Raw genomic sequence first — 22,063 nt, 5'->3', positions numbered from 1 at the left:
TTCAACCGAGTAAATGTGAAGATCTGATTGGCTTTATTCAAGGATTAATTAATCGAGAGGTGTCCCATCTAGCAAGCGGGGGTGAGCAAGGAATGCACTGTTTAGGCAAGGTTGTTCCCCTAGGGGGAGCCTCTCAATAAATTCTTAATACTGATTTGGAAATTCCATGTTGGGTGGTTAAAGGTTACACTCCTGGCGGTTTGAACATGCAGTTAGGTTAGGTATTAAGTCTTGGTTTGCTCAGATGGCTTAAACGATGCCATGTTGGGGCTGTGGTTTTCTTTTTAACAGGACACATTTCGGATTGGTGCAAGTCCAGTGAAGGAGATTAATCAGGATGATATTACGTGTATATATATGGGGTTTCTGTACCCAGTCCCTAGCACAGAGCTCTTAAAACCCTTGTACTGAGTATTGGGGTAATAGGAGTATCATTGGTTGTAACATTCCATCTTATTTGTAGTTTCTGATGTAAGAACGTCTAAGACCCTTGGACTTTCTGGAGGGGGAAAGATGTCTTTTGTACGCCGATGAGTGGCTGGAGGGGGGACCCTGGTAGCTTCAATGGGGGCTGGTTGACAGAAAAAGCAAGTCCTAACTACACGGTTGGAACTTTTCAGCCCTATCCCCTGACCTCCCAGGAGATGGACTTTAATCACCAATAGCTAATGATTTAATCAATCGTGCCTGTGTAATGGAACCTCCATAAAAGCCCTAAACAATGGGGTCTGGAGAGCTTCCAAGTTAGTGAGCACATCAAGGTGCTGGAGGGGGCGGAACACACCTAGAGAGGGCTTGGAAGCTCCATGCCTGCCCCCCCCCGCAATACCTCACAGTATATATCTCTTCCATCTGGCTGTTCCTGAGTTATAGCCTTTTATAAGAAACCAGTAGTCTAGTAAGGAAAATGTTTTCCTGGGTTCTGTGAGTCATTCTAGCAAATGATCAAACCCAAGGAGGGGTTGTGGGAACCCCTGATTCATTGACTGTCTGTTGAAGTATGGGAGGCCCAGGACCTGTGACTGGTGCCTGGAGTGGGGGAGTCTCGTGGGACTGTGCCCCTAACCTGTGAGTGCACTAACTGTGGGTGGTTAGCACCAGAATTGGACTGAATTGTAGGACACCCAGATGGTGTCTAGGGAGTTGGAGAATTGGTCGTTGGTGTGGGAAAAACGTATACATCTTGAGTGTCCAAGTGTTTGGAGTGAACAACAGAGTGTGTGTGACAGGTGGTTGGGGAAAGCCTTCCACAACAGTGACATTTGGGCTGAGAGAACAGCTGTGCAAAAAATCTGGGCACTGTGTCATGAGCTGGATGGAACAGCAGGTATGGTGGCACTGAGGAAGCCATAAGCTGGATGTGCTGAAGGGACAGAAAGAAGCCAGATGAGGCCACAGGGTAGCACAGAGTAGGAAGAGGATGGAGGGTCTCAGTGGCTAGATCACAGGGGTCTTAGTATCAGTCGCTGTCCAGGCACGCTCTGGGGAATTTGGTAAAGGGACTGGTTACAGAGATCTGGGTAGGGCTGAAGGGTATTAACACAAAGTGACAAACACCCTGGGATCAGCAGCCGTAGCACCCTGGTGGTCACCCCCTAATCCTGATGGGGCCGGGGAAGAACAGTTAGGGGAACCCAGGCATTATTGTACCTACAGGAGGCCACCTGCAGCTTCCATCAGAGAGACCTGGCCCCTGCCAACCCCCGGGCCAATCAGAGAGGAAGCTGGGGGGTCATGCCCTCACCTCTCTCTCCTCCTGCCCCCTGATCTGCTGGCACCCGCTATTGGCCGAACCCTCCAGAAGCCAGAGAGCAAAGGCGATGTAGTGCCTTCAGGTCTGCCTCTGGGGCACCAATCAGGTAGACAGGGGTGGAGAGTGATCTGGAGGACGGACAGGGAATAATACCCAGCACAGCAGTGGAAGCAGTGGCAGCCGAGTGCATGTTTTTCTGAGTTCAGTGAGAAGCCACCAGGGGTGGAAGCTGGGGAGTGACCTGACTTGGAAGCCCACCGACTTCTCCGGCTGTTCTCTGGAGAGTGGGTAGGTGGGGAGGGGCAGGGCAGGGCAGGGCAGGGAGAGCACTTTGAAGGCTGTTCTTGTTGTCAGGGTGGTGAGGACAGTAGCTGGGACCAGGGAGGGTGCAGGGAGGGTGGACAGGAGAGCTTGGGCTCAGGGTTATGCCCTGACCTGAAGTGGACAGGAGTTGCTGGTGGAGGACGGGTGGAGGGGTAAGGCCTCGTGAGGAAGGAGCTCGAGGAAGAGAATCATGGGCGACTTAAAGATCGGGAAGTGCACAGCTATGTGTGACACCCTCTGGATGCGTCCCCTTTGTCCACCCTCACCACTTCATGGGGAAAGGAGACTTGAATGACATCCTTGGATGATAGGGCAACTCTGTGTGGCAGGTGTTTTTATAGCAAGTGAAGCATTCACACATCAGAGAGGTTAAGACATCTGCCCAAGGTCACACAGCAGGTAGGTGCAGATGGAGATTTGGACCTGGGTCTGATTCATGAGTACCCTGAGCAGAAGGACTTTGATGGGGTCTCTTGCCTTACATGGTAGCCACAAGCTGGGGCTTGTGCTGCCCAGTGAGATCTGCCCTTGAGACAGGCTGCAAGCATATCACCAACGTGGCCATCCATGGCATGCAGGAATTTGGGTAGAGCCCAGCAGAAGTTATTTGGGTTGTTTTAACTATTATTATTACAGAATTGGGGAACAAGGAAGGAAACTAACATTTATAAAGCTCCTTCATTCATTTATTCATCTTTTAATTAAAAAAAAATCCATTCCTGAATCTCAGGCTTTGTTACTTGGATTATCTCCTTTTATTTCCAAAATAAATATCCCAGCCAAGGTGAGCATCCTGCTTCACTCCTGTTTTGCAGGCCTCAGGAAATAGGGGCGCAGCCAGGGGAGTGACTTGCTCAAGGTAACACGCCCACCTCTTCTTCCTTCCCTAACGCACTGAGTCTGAGGCCAGCTGGGTGTCGGTCGGACTGCAGAGTGCAGTCGTTAGAAGCGTGGAGCTGAAATCAGGGCGTCTTTGTTCAAGTCTTGGCTCTCCTCCAAGAGAGGTATGACCTTGGTTTCCATATCTGTGAAATGGAGGTAGTAATAGCATCTCTCTGAAAGGCTCTTGCATGGATTGACGGAGATGAGGTATGCAATGGAACAGAACAGGGTTCCGGGCACCTTGACCATCACTGTGATTTCTGTTCCAAAACCAGTGTCGAGTGCAAACCCCTGGCCGGAGACTCCCCAGCCCTCTCTGAGCTCCCTTAGTCAGCAAGTACCAGAGCTGTCACACCTGGCTGGGGCGACAGGTGCAGACGTAGGCAATAGATCTGCTGGTAAAGGTGAGTTAAAGAAGAGCAGTGACAACAAGTCCCCTATTCCACCCCGGAAATGAGTCACCTTGTTTCCATTTCATTTATTACAGCACTTCCAAGCATCTAGAATCCTCTTGCATTCCCTGGTCGGCAGGTTTGTTGCCTGCCTTCATCACTAAGTAACTGTCAGCCACCGTCCCCTCGCTGTCCAGCGCTGTGCCTGGCATCTGCAGACACTCTGTAAATTGTCTACTGATCTCAGGAATGGGTGGTGGGGTGAAATGAAACCCCACGTGTCCCTGCCATGCCTCTGGACATGGAGGAGGGAGGTAGGAGATGGGTGGGGAGGGATTGTGTGGGCTCAGGCCAGCCCCCTGATGCCCGGCACAGTGCCCTGCGCACAGCCTGTGTCATCAGGTTGGGACTGAACCCTTTTGGGTCATTTGGGGACACTGGATCCCAGCACTCCACCAGCTCTGAGGTTCTATGAGCTCCCAGAGTTCTGGGGAGGATTTCAGGTGTGAGGGTGGGATAAGGGTGTGGGCGGCACAGCGTAGACAAGTGGCCTCGGATAAGCCTCTCGGGGCCTCGGTGTCCTTATTTGTAGGATGGGAGCCGTCACAGCAGCCACTTGCAGCGGAGCCCTGTAGACAGTGAGCTCCGGATGGACCTTCATGGCTTTAACACCCGGGCATGGGCACGTCCTGGCTGTGTCCTCAGCTCCTCTGGGCTTGTTTCCTAACTGCCAGGTGGGGATAAATATTACCCACGTCGTGGCTTCCCGGGTGCCTGGCCAAGGGCAAGCCCTGTCAGTATTACCCATGTCCTTTCAAGGGGCCAGGCCCCAGCGCCCCCGCCTCCCCACCGCCAGGCCAGGCGCTGCTGCTCCCCGGGACCCCTTTCCCCGCGGTGCCTCCGCCTCGACTCTCCAAGGTCTACCAGCGGCCGCTGGGCTGCAGCAAAGAGCTTCCCTCCATACTCTGAAAAACAGGGAAAAACCTTCTCTGGATTGTTGCCCGCGGCAGACAGTTTAAATTAACTTAAACCATTTCCTGCTCCCACCCCCATCTCGTTATCCTTTTTTTCACGGAGGCGAGAGAGAGAAAACCTTTGCGGGAGAAGCCACGGGAGACGCTCCTCGCGCTCTTCCCTCCAGCGGATGCCAGAGCCGGGGATGCTAAAGTTTGCAGCCGGCGCGCGGCGGCGGGAGCGCGGGCCCCGGAGCGGGGCGGGTTGCTAGGGAACGCGGGGGCGGGGCGGGGGGCGGGGGCGGGCCGGGCCGGGGGGCGGGGCCGGGGCCGGGGGGCGGGGCCGGGCCCCGGGGACCGTGCTGCAGTGCGCCGCGCCGCCGCCAGGGTGCAGCAAGGCCCCGCGGATGCCGGGCGCCCGCTCCCGTCGCGGATGCCGATGCCGAGCACGTCCGGGCCGGGCGGGGGGGGCGGGCGGCGGCCAGAGCGGCGGCGGCAGGGGCTGGAGGGCGGCGGCCCGAGACCCTCTTCCCGCCCACCTCAGCTCGGGCGGCTCTGGTCCCCGGGGAACAGAGCTCGCCCAGGGCAGCAGCTCGCGGCCCCTTCGTCCCCGTTCGTCTCTCCCTCATTCATTGACTCCTCCTCTCTCCCTTCATTCCTTCAACCCCTTCAACCCCTTCCCACCCTACTATTCCGCGCGCTCTCTCTCCCTGACTTTTCTTCCCTTCCTCCCTTCTTCCTTCCTTCTTTCCGCCTGCCCACCCACCACCCATCTGTTCTTCTGTTCATCCATCCATCCATCCATCCATCCACTCATCCATCCATCCATCCATCCATCCATCCATCCACCTACTCATCCATCCATCCATCCATCCACTCATCCATCCATCCATCCATCCACTCATCCATCCATCCATCCATCCATCCATCCATCCATCCATCCACCTACTCATCCATCCATCCATCCATCCATCCATCCATCCATCCATCCACTCATCCATCCATCCATCCATCCACTCATCCATCCATCCATCCATCCATCCATCCATCCATCCACCCATCCATCTCTCCAAATTCTTCCCTCTCTCCCTGTCTTCTTTCTGGATTCTGGAGTAGGACTAACTGCAGACTCCACCGCCAAACAACTTTTTCTGGGCAAGTTGATAACTTTTCTGTCTCGCCCCTCCTGCATCTGGGCAGTGGGGACGCCAGGGCCAGCTTCACTGACAGGGCCACTGTGAGGATGTAGTGACCATCCACAGAGGAATCTTGTGCAAAGCCTGGCACCCAGCGAGCACCCCATGTGGGGAGCAGCACCATGCTCTGCTTCTCTGCTCCTGCTGCGCCCTAGACACACCTGGGGGAGCTTTTATTTTATTTTTTATTTTTAAAAATATTTTATTTACTTATTTGAACAGAGAGAGAGAGAGAGCACAAGCAGGGGAACAGTACAGGGAGAAGGAGGAGCAGGCTCTCTGCTGAGCAAGGGGCCAGATGTGGGGCTAAATCCCAGGACTGTGGGATCATGACCTGAGCCAAAGACAGATGCTTAACCAACTAAGCCACCCAGGTGTTCCCTGAGGGATCTTTTAAAACACAGCCAAGAAGGCACCGGGCTGGCTAGTCTGGGGAGCATCCAACTCCTGGTCTCAGGGTTGTGAGTTTGAGCCCCACATTGGTTGTAGAGATTACTTACAAAAATAAATAAATAAATAAATAAATAAATAAATAAATAAATAAATAAACATTTAAAACAGTGCTGATTCCTGGGCCTCCGCACAAACTCTGGTGGAGCCCGGACACAGGTACATTCTACAAGCTCTGTAGGTGATTATAACAGGTAGCTGAGTGGAGACCTGCTGGGAAGACTGTTTGATGGATGCCAATTAGTGCCAGGCTCTGTGCCAGGTGAACGGGGGGTGAGGTTGGGGAGTGGGGGCTTAACTACCTTCCTCCTTCACCTGTCTCCCCTCCTCCTGCTTCCTGGTTCCCAAGAACTCCGGCCTCTCGACAGCACTGCTCTCCACTCAAGGAACCAAGCACAAGCATGCCTGCAGACCTTGCACACACTTGCACACACAGTCCCCCTGCCTGGAAGATGCGTTACTTCCTGGGCAGGTGCCCCTTCCCTGGGCAGCCTTCGCTGGCCACATTCTCCAGGCAGGCCACATCCCTTCCTCTGCATCCCCAAATCTGCTATGGCAGTGACCTGTTTTCCTGTCTGCTCTCTCATGTGTGGGAGCTCCTCTGGGGCAAAGCCTGGATTTGATTCTTTTGAGTGTCCCAAGCTTCGCCTAGAGTAGGCCCTGATATAGTCACTGATGTTTCTGTTGTTAGGGATTGTTTTGTTGTTGTTGTTTTTAAAGATTTTTTTTATTTATTCAAGAGAGAGAGAGACAGCATGAGGGATGGGGAGGGGCAGAGGCAGAGGGAGAAGCAGACTCTCCACTGAGCAGGGAGCCTGATGGAGCACTCGATCCCAGGACCCTGGGATCATGACCTGAGCCAAAGGCGGATGCTTAACCAGCTGAGCCACCCAGGTGCCCCAGGACTTGGTTATGATAAAACCAGCTGCCATAGTCACCAGCAAATCCAATCCCTCAACCTCCTATTTCCCCAGGATCAGCTGTCCAGTGACCTTTCTGGGAAAGACCACGTCCTAGGTGTGGCATCTCCTCTCCTGAGAGGGGAAATAGTAAGGTGCATGGGCCCAAGAACACCTATTCAAAGGGAAAATGTACTACTTCCAGCCTCTCACAGACCCAACGTGTAGACAGACCCTGTAAGCTTGCCAAAGCTCCTCCACCACCAACACGTTGACACATTTTGTTTGGTGCACATAGAGTTAATTTTCTTCCTAAGAAATATCTGTCAACATTAAAAAGCTGGCAGATTTCACACAAAAAATGGGGATTTTCACCTTGTCTTGAAAAACAAGAGCTTGGCAACATGCCAACCCCCCAACTGCACTCCCCTCCCCCAACCTGTGTACCTGACACCAGTGGGCCAGAATGAGAGTGAGGAGCTGTGCTATGACTCTTTACTTTATGGATGAGGAAGCTAAGGCCCAGAGAGGGCTGCACACTTGGCAAGGGTCACACAGCAAGTGTTCAGAGGTGCCTTGATCAGATGGCAGAGATAGAGAGAAGTGATTAGTTCTTATGAAGGTTTCTTCTGGGGAGAGACCTGCATGGAGAGGAGTCTGAAAATCATGAGAAGGAGATGAGGTTGCTGGGACTCTTTCATCTGAGAGTAGAGATGCCATGGGGAGTGACATTAGTTGTTTCTAGGTGGGAAGGGAGTTTTGTGTGCTTTTAGGAGGTCATGATACATCACAGCCAGCATTCACCGAGTGCTTACCATGTGCCACGCAAAGCAAAGCAAAGCATGTCCCATGCATCATCCTTCATAGCAGCACAAAGAAATAGACACATTCATAACCCTCCTTTTGATAAGAAATGAAGGCTCAGAGGGTTTTAGCAAATTGCCTAGCGTCACTGTGCTGGACTTTGCTATTGCCATGCCTACTTTGGTTTTTTTCTCTTTCCTGAGTACACAGAAAAGCACATTTTTGAGCTCCTTGCCGTTGAGCAGGGCCATCAGACTGGTTCTGGCCAGTGAAATGCGGGTGGAAGTGATGGGTGCCTGTTCCGGGCTGGAGCTGGGAAAGCCTTTCTGTAATCATGGAGTCTTCTTGTCCTACCCACCCACCCACCCACCCACCCAGGTGGCAGTGGACTGGCTTTTGTTGAGGTGGTGGTTAGCCTTTGTTGAGGGGGGACGGCCACCCTGCCAAGTCACCCTGACCTTGAGTAGTTTGGCATAAAACTAACTTTTATTGTGGTAAGCTACTGAGATTTGGGGGTTGTTTGTTACTATGGCAGATGCCAGCCCACCTTGGTGAATACATCGGAAAGCTAGGAGGTGGAGTGGCTGGGATTTGAACCCACACCTTTCTGACCAAAGACGCTTTTATCTATTACTTTAGAAGCAGGATCAGTAAGGGTGGGTGCAGATTCTGTTGATCCAAAGCCACACATTTCCCCCTCCACACACATTTTAGCCTTTCCGAAATCAGATTTTGTCTTATAATCAGCAATGTCTCACAATCATCGTTGGCTTCGTGACAGTGACACAGTTGCCTGATAACTTCTGGCAAGATTTAGAAAAGAAGTGCCAGCATCAAAACTTGAAGAGTGAGCATCTACTTGAAACAGAATCTCTGGGACAAAGTGGCATGCTCTTTTAAGAAATGTCACATCACCTACACTCTTGAAGTCCCAGAAGATGATATTGTGTGAAAAATGCAAACATCAATGAGTCTGAGTTGAAAAGAGATTCACAAGAGTTGAACTCTGAATGTGAAGATGTTTTAGGATAACTTAACCAATTTATTTTGCTAATATTTTCTATTTTATCTGTGCATGATAGTGATATAAGATAAAAATCTATGTCTAAATAAGTCTAAATGAGCCCTTTCAATAGATATAAAATAAAAATTCTAAGTGATAATAAAGCATCATGTCTTGGTTTAATTGGCGGTGTTTTTTCTTTCTTAGTGGTACATAAAGATGCACCCTTCAATCGATGGCATCTTATATTTACAGAAATATAGTCCCTGTGGATCCCAGCAGGCAGACTTGCCACCGCAGGAAGCCTGGGGCCCCTGCACAGCCTGCTCATGTTGGGTAACTGGCACCATCCTGGGGGTCCCATTCTCAGGGGTCCCTTCTGTGGCCCAGGAACCTGGCTTTGACTTTCTTCTCTGCAGATTCTCTTTCTGACAGCTTCTGGTTTATGGCTGCTCAGTGGAGCTGATAGAGTTCGGGATAAATGCAGCCTACACGGAATGAATGAGGAATTCTCAACATGTAGTAAAAAGCAAGAGAGAGGGCTCCCCAGGCCCCTTCCAGGGAAATCAAATGAAATTCCTGGAATGAAGATGAAGACTACTGGTGTCTTTTTCTGTCTGTCTTCCTTAGTGTTGGGGGCCTGGACTGTGGTCGTGGCTCAGACAGCAACACTGTGGGATCAGACCCAGAAAGGGAGACGCTGTAAAGGGGGTAGAATCTACTAATTCCAGTCCTTTCCTGTTCTCATCCCTGCTCCGGGTTGTCCCCGTCTCTGACTGTTTCAGTTAGGGCAGGCCATGTCATGCGGCAGTAACAAACATCCCCACATCTCAGTCTCAGTGGCTTGTGACCACAAAGGTTTCACTCTGCTCCTCACAAGCCCCCCTTCATGCAGGGACCTGGTGGACAGAGCACCCACCATCTGGGACACCCAAAATTGTCCACTCAATAGCAACATCTATCACTTTTGCTCATATATCATGGCTAACCCAAGTCCTGCGGCCACAGCTCATGTAAAAGGAAATGCAATCCTACCACATAACCAGAAGGTTGAGAGACAGATATATTTCTGAAAAACCCTATTGACTGTCACACTGACCACACCCCCATTTCTCGCCAGGACCTTGTCTGTAACCACTCTCATTGCTGGCCATGCTTTGTCCCTCACAGTCTCCATGTCCTTGATCACGTGCCCATGAGAGAAGCTGTACTTCTGAGACCATGAGTCCTGGCATTTGCTTCTGGAAATGTAGGCTGTATCTGTTGTTCTCCTCTGACACCTACCATATCATATGCTTATTTCCATGGCTGATTTCCCTGCTGGGCTGTGAGCTTTCATTCTACAGGATGGTGGCCATTCATTCTGTGCCCCCTATGCCCAACACAAAACCTAGCTCAGAGGAGGTTAGCATTTGGAAGAAGAATGGGTAATTACATGAAAACTATAATAAGACTGTGTAAAAATGAAGTTCTCATGTAGAAGAGTCCATACAACCTAAGCTGAATCCCATTCTCTGACTCTAGATTGACACTGTCTAAATGCCCAGGGATCTCAGAGAATATGTGTGTGTGTGTGTGTGTGTGTGTGTGCCACTTGTGGAGACTCTAGTACTTTGGACACATCCTTAGGAGCTGAGCTGTGGCCTGGCTGAAAAAAAGGCAGGTTTGGGTAGGTGGATCTCCCTGTGTCATTTCATTCCTGAGAGAGGGTGTCACCAGATCAACACAGTCTAGACCAATAGTTCTCAACCTCCCTGCCCCACCCCCATGGCAAACAGCATCCATGTAAGCACCTCATTTTGGAACACATCTGGCCTATGATCAGAAGCACAGATAAAGCAGACTGTGGGTGACATGCAATCCTCCATAACTGGCTGTGTATACACTGATTTCTTCCTCTGCAAGAAAGCTGATGTGAAAGCAAGGGAGAGGGAGAGAGAGAGAGAGAGAGAGAGAGAAACCTTTTAATCGTTATTTTTCTCAGGACACTTTTTGCCTGCAGGCGATATAGAACCAGTTAACACATCTTGTGCAAACAAAAGGGAGTTTATTTATCCAAAAAGTTCAAGGTAAATGACTTTAGGCAAACCTGCATCAAATAATGTGGCCAGGTGTCTGCTGATGAGGTTCCTCTGTTCAAAAGAGCACACTGCCATTTATTGAACATTTACTTTGTTCTGGGAGCTGTGCTAACGCTTTACATGGTGTCCCATCACACTGAATCCTGAATCCTGAATCCATCACACTGAATCCTCACAACCCTACAAAGTAGGTTCTATTATGAATCACATTACTCAGCTGAAGAAATGAAGGCTCAGAGACATTTATTTTGTTATTTTTAAAAAAGATTTTATTTATTTATTCATGAGACACACAGAGGCAGAGACACAGGCAGAGGGAGAAGCAGGCTCCCTGCAGGGAGCTGGATGCAGGACTCCATCCCAGGACCCTGGGATCACGATCTGAGCCAAAGGCAGAGGCTCAACCGCAGCCACCCAGGGGCCCCTCAGAGACATCTAGTAACGTGCCCAAGGTCACACAGCCAGCTGGTGCAGAGGCAGGATTGGATTGCTGACTCTCCGGTTTCACTGTTAGTTCTTGTCATGTCCCTGATTCTCTCGCTCAGACTCCAGCAGGCAGGTTCCTTAGGACCCTCGGGACTAGAGATGTTAACTGTCACCGGCCACGGGCCCCTTTCCTGCAAAAAGCTCCTCGCAGCCCTTGCCACACCTTCAACCTGCACCGCGTGCAGATGACTCCACCCCCTCTCTCACCCGCCGCGGCTGATTGGGCCCACCGCGACCACGTGACCCGAGAGCTGCGGGCCTATAGGCTGGCCCACCACCTATCACTAAGTGGCTTGGGCGGGAGTTGGCCAATCAGATCTTCTCCTGCGATTTGAATTCGGACTCGCGGCCGCTCGGGGTCGGCGGTGGCGGTCCTTCGCGGAGCCGGTGGGTTACCGGGAGGAGCCGCGCCGGGGACAGCCGAGCCCGCGGAGGTCTTGGCGCCTGCGGAAGGCGGGGTAGAGGCAGCGCGGAGGAGCGGACTTCCGAGGTGAGCGTCCTCCTCTACTTTGCGCTTCGGCACAGGGCAGCCCTCCCGGCGGCTCTGGCTGCTCCCCGCGCCCACCTGGGGACTGAAGCCTTTCCTGTCCTCCGCCTTTATCCAGAGGTTCACGGGGTTCAGTGGGTGGAGTCCAGGCGAGCGCAGCCAGTGGGCGCCGGGGCCGGCCTGTGTGTCGGGGACAGCGCCGGGCTCCGGGGAGGGGCTGGGATCTGGGGGGACACCTGGACCCTGGTCCCATTCCTGCCTTCTGAGGTTGGCTCAGGGGCTGCCCTCAGTCGGTGCTTCTCTGATCATGGGCTGGATATGTCCCTGGGTCCCAGGGCTCTGGTGTGGCGGTCACTGTGCAGGGCCCCGGTGTGGAGGTCACTGTGCAGGGCCCCGGTGTGGGGGTCACTGTGCAGGGCCCCGGTGTGGAGGTCACTTGCAGGGCCCAGGTGTGGAGGGCACTGTGCAGGGCCCCGGTGTGGGGGTCACTGTGCAGGGCCCCGGTGTGGAGGTCACTTGCAGGGCCCAGGTGTGGAGGGCACTGTGCAGGGCCCCGGTGTGGGGGTCACTGTGCAGGGCCCCGGTGTGGGGGTCACTGTGCAGGGCCCCGGTGTGGAGGTCACTGTGCGGGGCCCCGGTGTGGGGGTCACTGTGCGGGGCCCCGGTGTGGGGGTCACTGTGCGGGGCCCCGGTGTGGAGGTCACTGTGCAGGGCCCCGGTGTGGAGGTCACTTGCAGGGCCCCGGTGTGGAGGTCACTGTGCAGGGCCCCAGTGTGGAGGTCACTGTCCAAGGCACTCATAAGGAGGTCATCAGCCATGTGGGTGTTGGTGGTCAGAGCAGGCAGGGAGGTCCAGACCCATTGGCCTAGCCTGACCAGCGATGTTGATCTGCTGACACCCTCTCTCCAGTCTTTGTGAGGCACAGTGGTTGAGTCTGCTGGGTCCCCTATGTCTGCTGGCCTTTCAGAGCAATGATGACTTGGGGGAGACAGTGGGCATCCTCCTTCCCTCCAAACCCACAACGGGCAAGGTTCGAGCAGAGAATGGAATAGGGGGTGCAGCCTGTCCTAGCTGGCCTCTGTGCGCATGGCCATGCCGACCCTTGGAGTGTTCAAGAGGAGAAGCCTGAGGTCTTCTCTACAGGGACCCAGGAGTGAGTCAGAAAAGCCTGTGACCTCTCCTGGGTGCAGGGACACACCTGGGATGGCCGTCCGAGGATGCTCTGTTCTCTCTCTTCTTTTCATAACTTTTTCTTATTTTCAATTACTGAAAAGAGCATATAAAGCACACACACAGGTTTAAAAAAATGACAGTAAAATAAACACCCAGGTTGAGAAACAACATTACGGATGGAACCTCCATGATGCTCTTTCTCAATGACACTTTCACCCTCTTTCCAAAAATTACCACCATCCTGAATTTTGTGCTAATGTTGTATTCATTTTTGCTGCTGCCTGGTGTACTGTTGCATGAACTGACCACAGATTCTTTAGTCTGTTAGATGGACATGTGGATGGCTTTTTGTTTGGGGGTATTATGAACATTCTGGCAGATGTGTTCACAGGTTTATTCAGGTATGTGCCTTGGGTTAAGACTGTTGGATCATGGGGTTTTCTTACCTAAAACTTGAGAGCAGAACTCCAACCTGGTTTCAAAAGTGGTTGGACCAATTTACACCCTACCAGCAGTGTACCAGAACTCATGTTATTCCACTTGCCTGCATTTACTAATACTTTAAAATTTTTGCTCATCTGTTTGGTGGGGATTGACACCTCATTGTGGCTTGAATTTGCATTTTATGATGACAAATGAGATCAAGCATCTTTTATATGTTTATTGGTTGTTTGAATTTCCTTTTCTGGAAAATTCCTGTTGATGTCTCCTGCTTTTTTTTTTTTTTTTCCTGATGGGTTTTGTCTTATTACCAATTCATAGGAATTCTTAATATAATTTGAACAATAGTACTTTGTTGATTTGTTTTATATGATGTAGAAATCTTTTCTTACATGGATACAGTGTTGAAAAAAATTCAAGTATGGCTAATACTAAAGTTCTGCTTGAAATCCCCCTCCATCCATCCCCCTTTCTTTTCTTTAAGATTTTATTTATCTATTTTTTCATGAGAGACAGAAAGAGAGAGAGAGAGAGAGAGAGAGAGAGAGAGAGGGAGGGAGAAGCAGGCTCCATGCAGGGAGCCTGACGTGGGACTTGATCTTGGGTCTCCAGGATCACGCCTGAGGCTGAAGGTGGCGCTAAACTGTTGAACCACCAGGGCTGCCCTCCATCCCCCTTTCTTTCCAGATGTAACAACTCTTATCAGTTAAATGCCTTTTCTTTCAACCGTTTTCCATGTATTTGTGCACACACACCTATACACACATTCCTATAGGAATACTGTACATGTTTTCTTCAGTTTGTTCCAATACAAATAGGATTATACTGTGCTTATTATTCTGCAACACTCTGACGTCACTTAATGTCTTGGGTTTCCTCTGTCTATGGTCATTCATCTAGATCTAGCTCATTTTTTTTAATCTGCTCTATAGTATTCTATAATATGATTGTATTATTTTAAAGTAGTCATTTCTGAATCTATAGACATTTAGATTGCTTCCAGATTTTCAACAGGTGATACTTGCAGTGACCACCCCCATTTATGCCTCCTTGGCCTGAATATGAGTAGTTCTCCAGGATACTTAGCAGTGGCTAAAAGAATATAATCTTTTAAAATTGCAGTAGGCCAAAAGCAAACAAATACATAAATTAATTAAATAAATTTTAAAAATAAAATAAATAAAAGAGGCACCTAGGTGGCTCAGTCAGTTGAGCATCAGGCTCTTGATTCTGGCTCAGGTCGTGATCTCAGGGTCCTGAGGTTGGGCCCTGCCTTGGGCTGGGCTCAGCACTCAGCAGAGAGTCTGCTTGAAATTCTCCCTCCTTTTGCTGCCTCCAACTCATGTTCTCTCTCTCAAGAAAAAAAAAAAATTGCAGTAGGCACTGTTAACTTGTACTCCCTAAATGTACCAGTTTTCATTTCTGGTAACACTACATGTAAATACCCATTTCTCCACACTCTTACCAAGCCTGGATACTTTCTTCTTTTTTAAAAATATTTTTAAAATTTTATTTATTCATTTGAGAGGGAGAGAGCTTGAGCAGCAGGGAGAAGCAGAGGGAGAGGGAGACACAGACTCCCTGCTGAGCAGGGAGCCAGATGCGGGGCTTGATCCCACGACCCCGGAATCATGACCTGAGCTGAAGGCAGACACTTAACTGACTGAGCCACCCATGTGCCCCTGGATACTTTCAATCTGCAGGGTTTTCTTGCCCATTTGGTAGATCTGAAAGGGTTTGCCATGGTTTCAAATTCTAGTCCCATGATACTTTGCTGGGTTTTCATCTATTAGTCATCTTTACTCTTTTCTGTGGATGAGTTGCCTTTTCTCTGCTTTGTCCATTTTACTTCTTCTTGTTGATTGATATATATGAGTTTTTTGACAATTATGTCAAAATCATTTCTGTACCTGCTGGAATTTCAGTCAAGAACTTTTACCTAGTTTGGTTTAATGCAGTAATTTCCCAAGGGATCTGTTTCCAGACCAGGTCGGTTGGGAGTGATGAACAAACTGAGGCACCCCAGCCCGGATACATAGTGCCTCCCCGGTGAGCTTAAGCTGTTGGCAGCTGCAAGCCCCCGTCCACACACAGAAAACTCATGTTGCTTCTCCATCTATCCCCAAAGAAGGGGGTGGAGTGTCAGGTGTGTGGGGCTGAGTTACCTGGGATGGCATGCATATTGTCTCGAGAGCCACCATTTAGTGTGGGCCTCCTCTGTCCCAGTCACCACACCTATACCTCCCCTGTCCCTACAGCCTCCCTGGGAGACATACAGTGTTATCCCCATCATATAGACGTGAAAACTGAGGCTTAGGGAAAGGAGATCCAGCGGCTTCACAGCAACCATTTAGCTGGGCCAGGATTCAAGTGTAACTCTGCCTGGCTCAAAATCTTCTTTTCCATTGTGACACAGTGCCCTCACCAAGAGCGTTGCCCATGGCATGAATTGCTAATATTCTTTCTTTATTGCTACTGCTGCTAATATTACTACCCCTATGACTAATACTACTTAACAAATATTACTCTCACTGCTACTTCTATTACTATTAGTATTACAAATGAACTCAATAAACGCTTTTTATTTTATTGTGATAAGAACGCTTAACATGAGATCTATCCTTTTAATGAATTTTAAGGGTTCCGTGCATGATTGTTGACTGTAGATACAACTCTCAGCCAAACTGTCCTTCAAAATGAAGAAGAGGTGAAGACTTTAGCAGTGAGCAACACAATAACATGAGAAAATATGAAACTCGTTAATTTAGTCAACTCTTTGCATGTGCCAGGCACAATTCCTACAAACTTAGACTTGCTCCTAGCTATAAAGGAGTGTACGTTTTAGTGGCTGATAATAAAGCCAATATTAGTTTGAGTTCTGCCTATGTGCTAGGCACTGTGCTAGGTGGTTTAGGGACACTATTTTGTGTAGTTCTCACAACCCCCCGGGAGTTAGGCACTATTTTTCATCTTCTGGTCTTGGCTCAAATGTCACCTCCACCCAAGAAGCCTTCCCTGATTCCTTATGTAAATAGATCCCCCACCCCCACCCCTTCTCTCAATCCTGACACGCTGTGTGTTTCCATCATTGTTCTAATCACATGTGATCATTGTCTGTGGGTTGATTGTCTGTCCTGCTAGGACTGAAAGTGACCTGTGTCTGTTGGGTTTATCACCAAATGACAGGCCACCCAGCACAGCACCTGCCACACAACAGGCAGCCAATCAGCATTTGGGGATAAATTCTCATTTTGTATTTGGAGAAGCTGAGGCTCAGAACGGTGAGCAACTTTCCTAAGTCATACTTCCAGAAGAGGCAGAAGCAGGACTCAAATCTGGGTCCTTCCGATTCCAGTGCCCAGATCTTTCTCACTGTACTGTATAGGAACTTCCCAACTCAGGACTGCATCTTGGAGTTGTGGGATGCCACTGAAGATGTGGTCACGTCAAAGTGCTGCCTCTTCCTTGGCTTTATAAAAGTCAATCAGCAGACCACACTCGCCCTTCAAAGCAGGTGTTTTGAGAGTCACCATAGGCTTCAAGAGGCCACCCGCAGGTTCAGATTAGCAAGGTCCTGTCTGGGAAGATTCCATCAACCTCTCTGATGTGAGAGGACACTGCTCATTCTAGTTGTCTTAACCTCTTGTGGCTAAAGGGGTGGGTGCCTACGAAGCCCTGGTGCCTTTGTGGGCTGAGAAGGAAGGACTTTGCTCTAGATGTGGTGACCTTTCTATACTTCTTTTTTTTTTTAAGATTTTATTTATTTATTCATGAGAGACACACACACACAGAGAGAGAGAGAGAGAGAGAGAGAGAGAGAGGCAGAGACATAGGCAGAGAGAGAAGCAGGCTCCATGCAGGGACCCGATGTCTGACTCAATCCTGGGACCCCAGGATCATGCCCTGGGCTGAAGGCAGATGCTCAACCGCTGAGCCACCTAGGCGCCCCCCTTTCTATACTTCTGATGTGCCCTGGTCTCTTACCTCAAGGTCCCACTGCTGGGGAACACAGCCCCCCACTACCATCTTTACTTCCTTCACCTGGAGAAATGACCTGTAATCATTTATTGTCACTCAGCTGGAATGTTACTTCCTTGGAGAAGCCTTCTAGGGCTCTCCAGGTCCTGACTGGTGATGCTCTGATGTATTCACACGGTATCCAGTGCTTTCTCTTGGACCTTCTAGACTCTGAGAGCAGGAGGCTCTTGTTTACCACAAGAGCTGCAACACTGAGCTCAGTGTCTGGGAGATAGTAGGTGCTCAGTAAACATTAGTCGCATAAGCTTGAGATGTCTGACTAAATAACTATCCTTCTAAAGAGAAGATTTGGATCACCACTGTTTAGAAGAATGCATCTGTACAAGACTAGCCTTGGGTAGGCATGCAACCATACTTTCTGACACTTGGATCTTTTTGATCTCAGACTTCTAGCCCTCAGAACTTCTAGAAAATACATTTCCATGTTAAAGCCACTCAGTCTCTGGTGTTGTAGCAGCTATAGCAGACCAAAGACTGATTATTCCCCCCAGGGAAACTGAGCCAGCTCCCTAACTCCCTTTGCTGTAGCTCTGGCACCTTGGTTTATCAAGAGGCTCTTTCTCAGGGATGGCTGGCCTGGGGCCAGTGCCTGTGGCCAAGGAGAACCAAACCACCAGCAGTTTCCACCTTTGGAGCCCTTGCAGTCTGGAAAATGCATTTCCTATAAACCTCATTAGGGCCAAAATACACAGGAATGTGCCACTAATATATTTAGCTAACTATTTAATTGGGCTGTTGGCAACAGTTTCAGAGGAGTCAGACTGAGTAACAACTGAGTATGTCTGACTATCAAGAAAAAAATGATAATGTGTCAGCAGGTAGGCACTACAAGAGTACTGCTAAGTGTGTCATCAACATGGTCTACCTGAATCCCTGAATCACTTTCTTCAGGTGGGGACCTTTGCTTTTCTGAAAGAAATGCTGCTGTAATTATGTTCACTTTTAGAACACTGTGAAACAAATGAGAAACCCCAAATACACTAATATTTCTCATCTTAAACTGCCTCCTACAGAATTAGTTGCTTTACCATTTGCAAAGGAGGCTTAGTCTTGGAAGAGTAGTAAGGGGACCATTTGCTGCTCTTCTGGACCTTTGCTGGCAGCAGATGTAAGGGTCCAAACTGTGCCCCATGGCACTGGTTAGCTCAGTCCCGCAAAATGTCACCTGTATAACCTATGGCCCTCTCCAGCACACCCTGCTTGGAGCCACTCACCCCCTATTCCTAATCTGATACCAGGTTCTGTTGATTCTCCCTCTGTGGTGGACACATTCAGTACAGCGACGGCAGACAGCTCTGCTCCCGCTAGCGCCTATATTGTGAGTGCACTGTGCTATATAGCAGCTGTGACCACATCTGACTATGTAATTTTTAATTTTTTAAAAAGATTTTATTTATTTGAGAGAGAGAGAGAGAGCATGTGAGTGAGAGAACACAAGAAGGAGGAGCAGCAGAAGGAGAAGGAGACGTGGACTCCTCACTGAGCAGGGAGCTCAAAGTGGAGCTCAATCCCAGGACCCTAGGATCATGATGATTAACCTCCTGAGCCACCCAGGCACCTCTGACTATGTAAATTTAAGGTCATTAAAATTAAGTAAAAATTGAATTTCTCAGTCATATTAGCTATATTTCAAGTGCTAAGTAGCCACATGGGGTGAGTGGGTACCAAATCAGACTGTAGAGATAACAGAATACTTCCATCATTGTAAAAGTCCTATGAGACAGCGCTGCTCCAAAGCTTCCAAAGGTCACTGAGCTGTGTGCACATACCACCCAGATGCACAGGGGAGCTACCACACCTGGGGGAGCTACTTCGTCCAGGGGGGATGGGAGTTCCTCAGGTTCCCTGTCCTCCAGTGGGCCAACTCTGTCTCCTGGAGCAGTTCTGTTTGGTTCCTCTGCTGGTCCCCAGTGGGACTGAGCTGGATCCAGGGGCCTACAGGGCTCATTTGTTCCTTGGCATACAGTTCATCTCCCTTTCCTGTCACATCTTCGCTATGGGTCTGTAGCATCAGTGAAATAGTAGCTTCATAAAGTGAATTGGAAGTGCCAGCCTCTTCTATTTTCTGGAAGAGATTCTGTAGAATTGTTACTTTTCTTTAAATATTTGATAGAATTCTCCAGTGAAACCCTCCGGGCCTGGAGACTTTTGCGAGTTTCAAATGACAGATTCACTTTTCTTACCAGTTAGAGGACTATCCAAATTACTGGTTTCATATTGGGTGAGTTGGGGTCATTTGTGTTTTTCAAGGAGCTGGTTCATTTCATTTAAGTTATCAAATGTGTGTGTGTAGATTGTGTATGTTGTTTGTAGTATTCCTTTATTATTGTCCTTTGGATGCCTGCGGGGTCTGTAGTAATATCTCTGCTTCATTCCTGATATCAGAATTTGTGTCTTCCTCCTTTTTTTTTTTTTTTTTTTTGTGTCTTCCTCCTTTTTGTTTTTGTCAGTCTTCCAAGAAATTTGTCAATTTATTGATTTTTTTCAAAGAACCAGATTTCTGTTTCATTGATTTTTTTTCTACTGTTTTTCTATTTTTAGTTTTGCTGATTTTTGTTTTTATCTTTCTTCTGCTTTCTTGTAGGCTTATTTTTTTCTAGGTTCTTGAGATGGTAGCTGAGATTATTATTTGAGAGTTTTACTCTTTTCTCATGTAAGCATTTATTTCAGCTATAAATTCTATGTCAACATTTATCTGTGTCCAAAAATTTGGTTATGTTGTATTTTCATTTTCATTCATTTCGATGTATTTTTTTTCATTTTGATGTATTTTTAATTTCCCTTGAAACTTCCCCTTTGACTCATAAGTTATTTAAAAGTGTATTGGTTAGCTTCGAAATATTGGAGGTTTTATTGTTCTCTTTCAGTTATCCATTTCTAGTTTGATAGAGAACACATACTATATGATTTAAATTCTTTTAAATTTATTGAAGTTTGTTTTCTATTCTAGGATGCAGTCTGTTTGGATATATGTTTTGTGAGCCCTTGAAAAGAATATGTATTATGCTGATATTGGGTGGAGTGTTCCGTAAATGTCAACTAAATCCTGCTGGTTGATGGTGTTGAGTTCTTCTATATCTTTCCTGATTTTCTGACCATTGTTTTATGAGTTGTTAAGAGAGGTGTTGATATCTCCAGCTGTGTTTATGTATTTGTCTCTTTCTTCTTTCAGTTCTGTCAGTTTTTGCTGCACATATTTTGCAGCTCTATTGTTTGCTACATACAAATTTGGGATTATAATGTCTTCTTGGTAAATGGATTTTTTTTTATCTTTATATGGTGTTCCTTTCTGTCTCTGATAATTATTTTTGCTTTGGAGTCTATTTTATCTGACATTAATATATCTTGTTTTCTTGGTTAGGTTTTCAGGATACATATCTCTCCAACCTTTTACTTTTTTAAAAAATATTTATTTATTTGTGGGGGCACAGAGGGATAGGGAGAGAGAAACTCAAGCAGATGCTGCACTGAGCATGGAGCCTGATGTGGGGATTGATCTCAGGATGCTGAGATCATGACTTGAGCTGAAGCCAAGAGTCGATGCTTAACCAACTGCACCACCCAGGTGCCCCACCATCTTTTTATTTTTAATCTACATATATTGTTACATTTGAAGGGAGCTTCTTGTAAAGAGCATGTAGTTAGGCCACTCTGCCAATCTCAGTCTTTTAATTGATGTATTTTTGACTACTTATATTTAATGTAATTTTAGGGGTTAAGTTTGCCTTTTTATTTTTTTTTTTTTTGTTTTATGTTTGTTCTCTGTTTTCTTTTACTTGCCTTCCTGTGGGTTACTTGAATAATTTTTAGAGTTCCATTTTGATTAATTTATAGTGTTTTTGAGTTTATATTGTATGCCTTTTTTTAGTGGTTTTCCTGGATACATTATATATACATTATTTTAAACAGTCTACCAGCGCCAGTATTCATCAGTTTAAGTGAAGTATAGAAGCTTTTCCTTTCTTTACATCTCTTTACAATATTATTTTAAATATTTCTTCTACATACATTTAGAAACACATCAGATAGCATTATAGTTTTTTGAATAAACCATCAAACAGAATTGAGAAAACTCAAGGGGAGGTGTAAACATACTGCATTTACTCATATCTCTTTTATTTACTCTTTATTGTTCTTTCTTCCTCCTTGACATTCCATGGTTCCTTCTTTAATCATTTCCTTCTGTTTAAAGAATTTGCTTTCATTGTTCTTTTAAAGTAGGCCAGCTGGTGACAAATGCTTTTAGTTTTCCTTTATCTGAGGATGTCTTGATTTCCCCTCATTCCTGAAGGATATTTTTGCTGAATTTAGAATTTTGGGTTGATAGTTCTTTTCTTATGGCACTTGAAAAAATGCTACTCTCTCCTATCCTTTGTGGCTTCTGATGAGAAATCCACGGTCTTTCAAATTGTTTTCTCCATAGGTTAAGTATAGTTTCTCTCACTGACTTCCATTTTTTTCTTTTTCTTTGGTTTTTAGAAGTTCAATATGATAAGTTTTTGTGTGGATTTCTTTGGTTTTATCATATTTTGCTGAGCTTCACGCATCTGTGGGTTTCTGTCCTTTGTCAATTTTGTTAAGTTTCACATCTCTAAGCCCTTTTCAGTCCCACCCTCTTTCTCCTCTTCTGGGACTCCAGTGTTAGAGCTTTGTTACAATCCCAGAGATTCTTGAGGCTCTTTTCAATGTTACTTATTTTTT

The 22,063-nt window shown here is 47.7% G+C and overlaps 1 long non-coding RNA gene across 1 annotated transcript in view; it reads left to right on the top strand.

Annotated features, from left to right (window-relative positions):
- The first annotated feature begins 11,592 nt into the window (after positions 1 to 11,592).
- The window catches only part of LOC140638617 (uncharacterized), a 75,274-nt gene continuing 64,803 nt past the window's right edge, over positions 11,593 to 22,063 (top strand). The window contains exon 1 of the long non-coding RNA XR_012035645.1: positions 11,593 to 11,713. This is a non-coding gene — a long non-coding RNA (uncharacterized lncRNA). The remainder of the gene's footprint in view (positions 11,714 to 22,063) is intronic.

The sequence above is a fragment of the Canis lupus genome, chromosome 8, assembly GCF_048164855.1.
Source record: "Canis lupus baileyi chromosome 8, mCanLup2.hap1, whole genome shotgun sequence".
NCBI lineage: Eukaryota > Metazoa > Chordata > Mammalia > Carnivora > Canidae > Canis > Canis lupus.
Note: the sequence above shows the minus strand (reverse complement) of the source record. Positions and strands in the feature narration are given on the sequence as shown.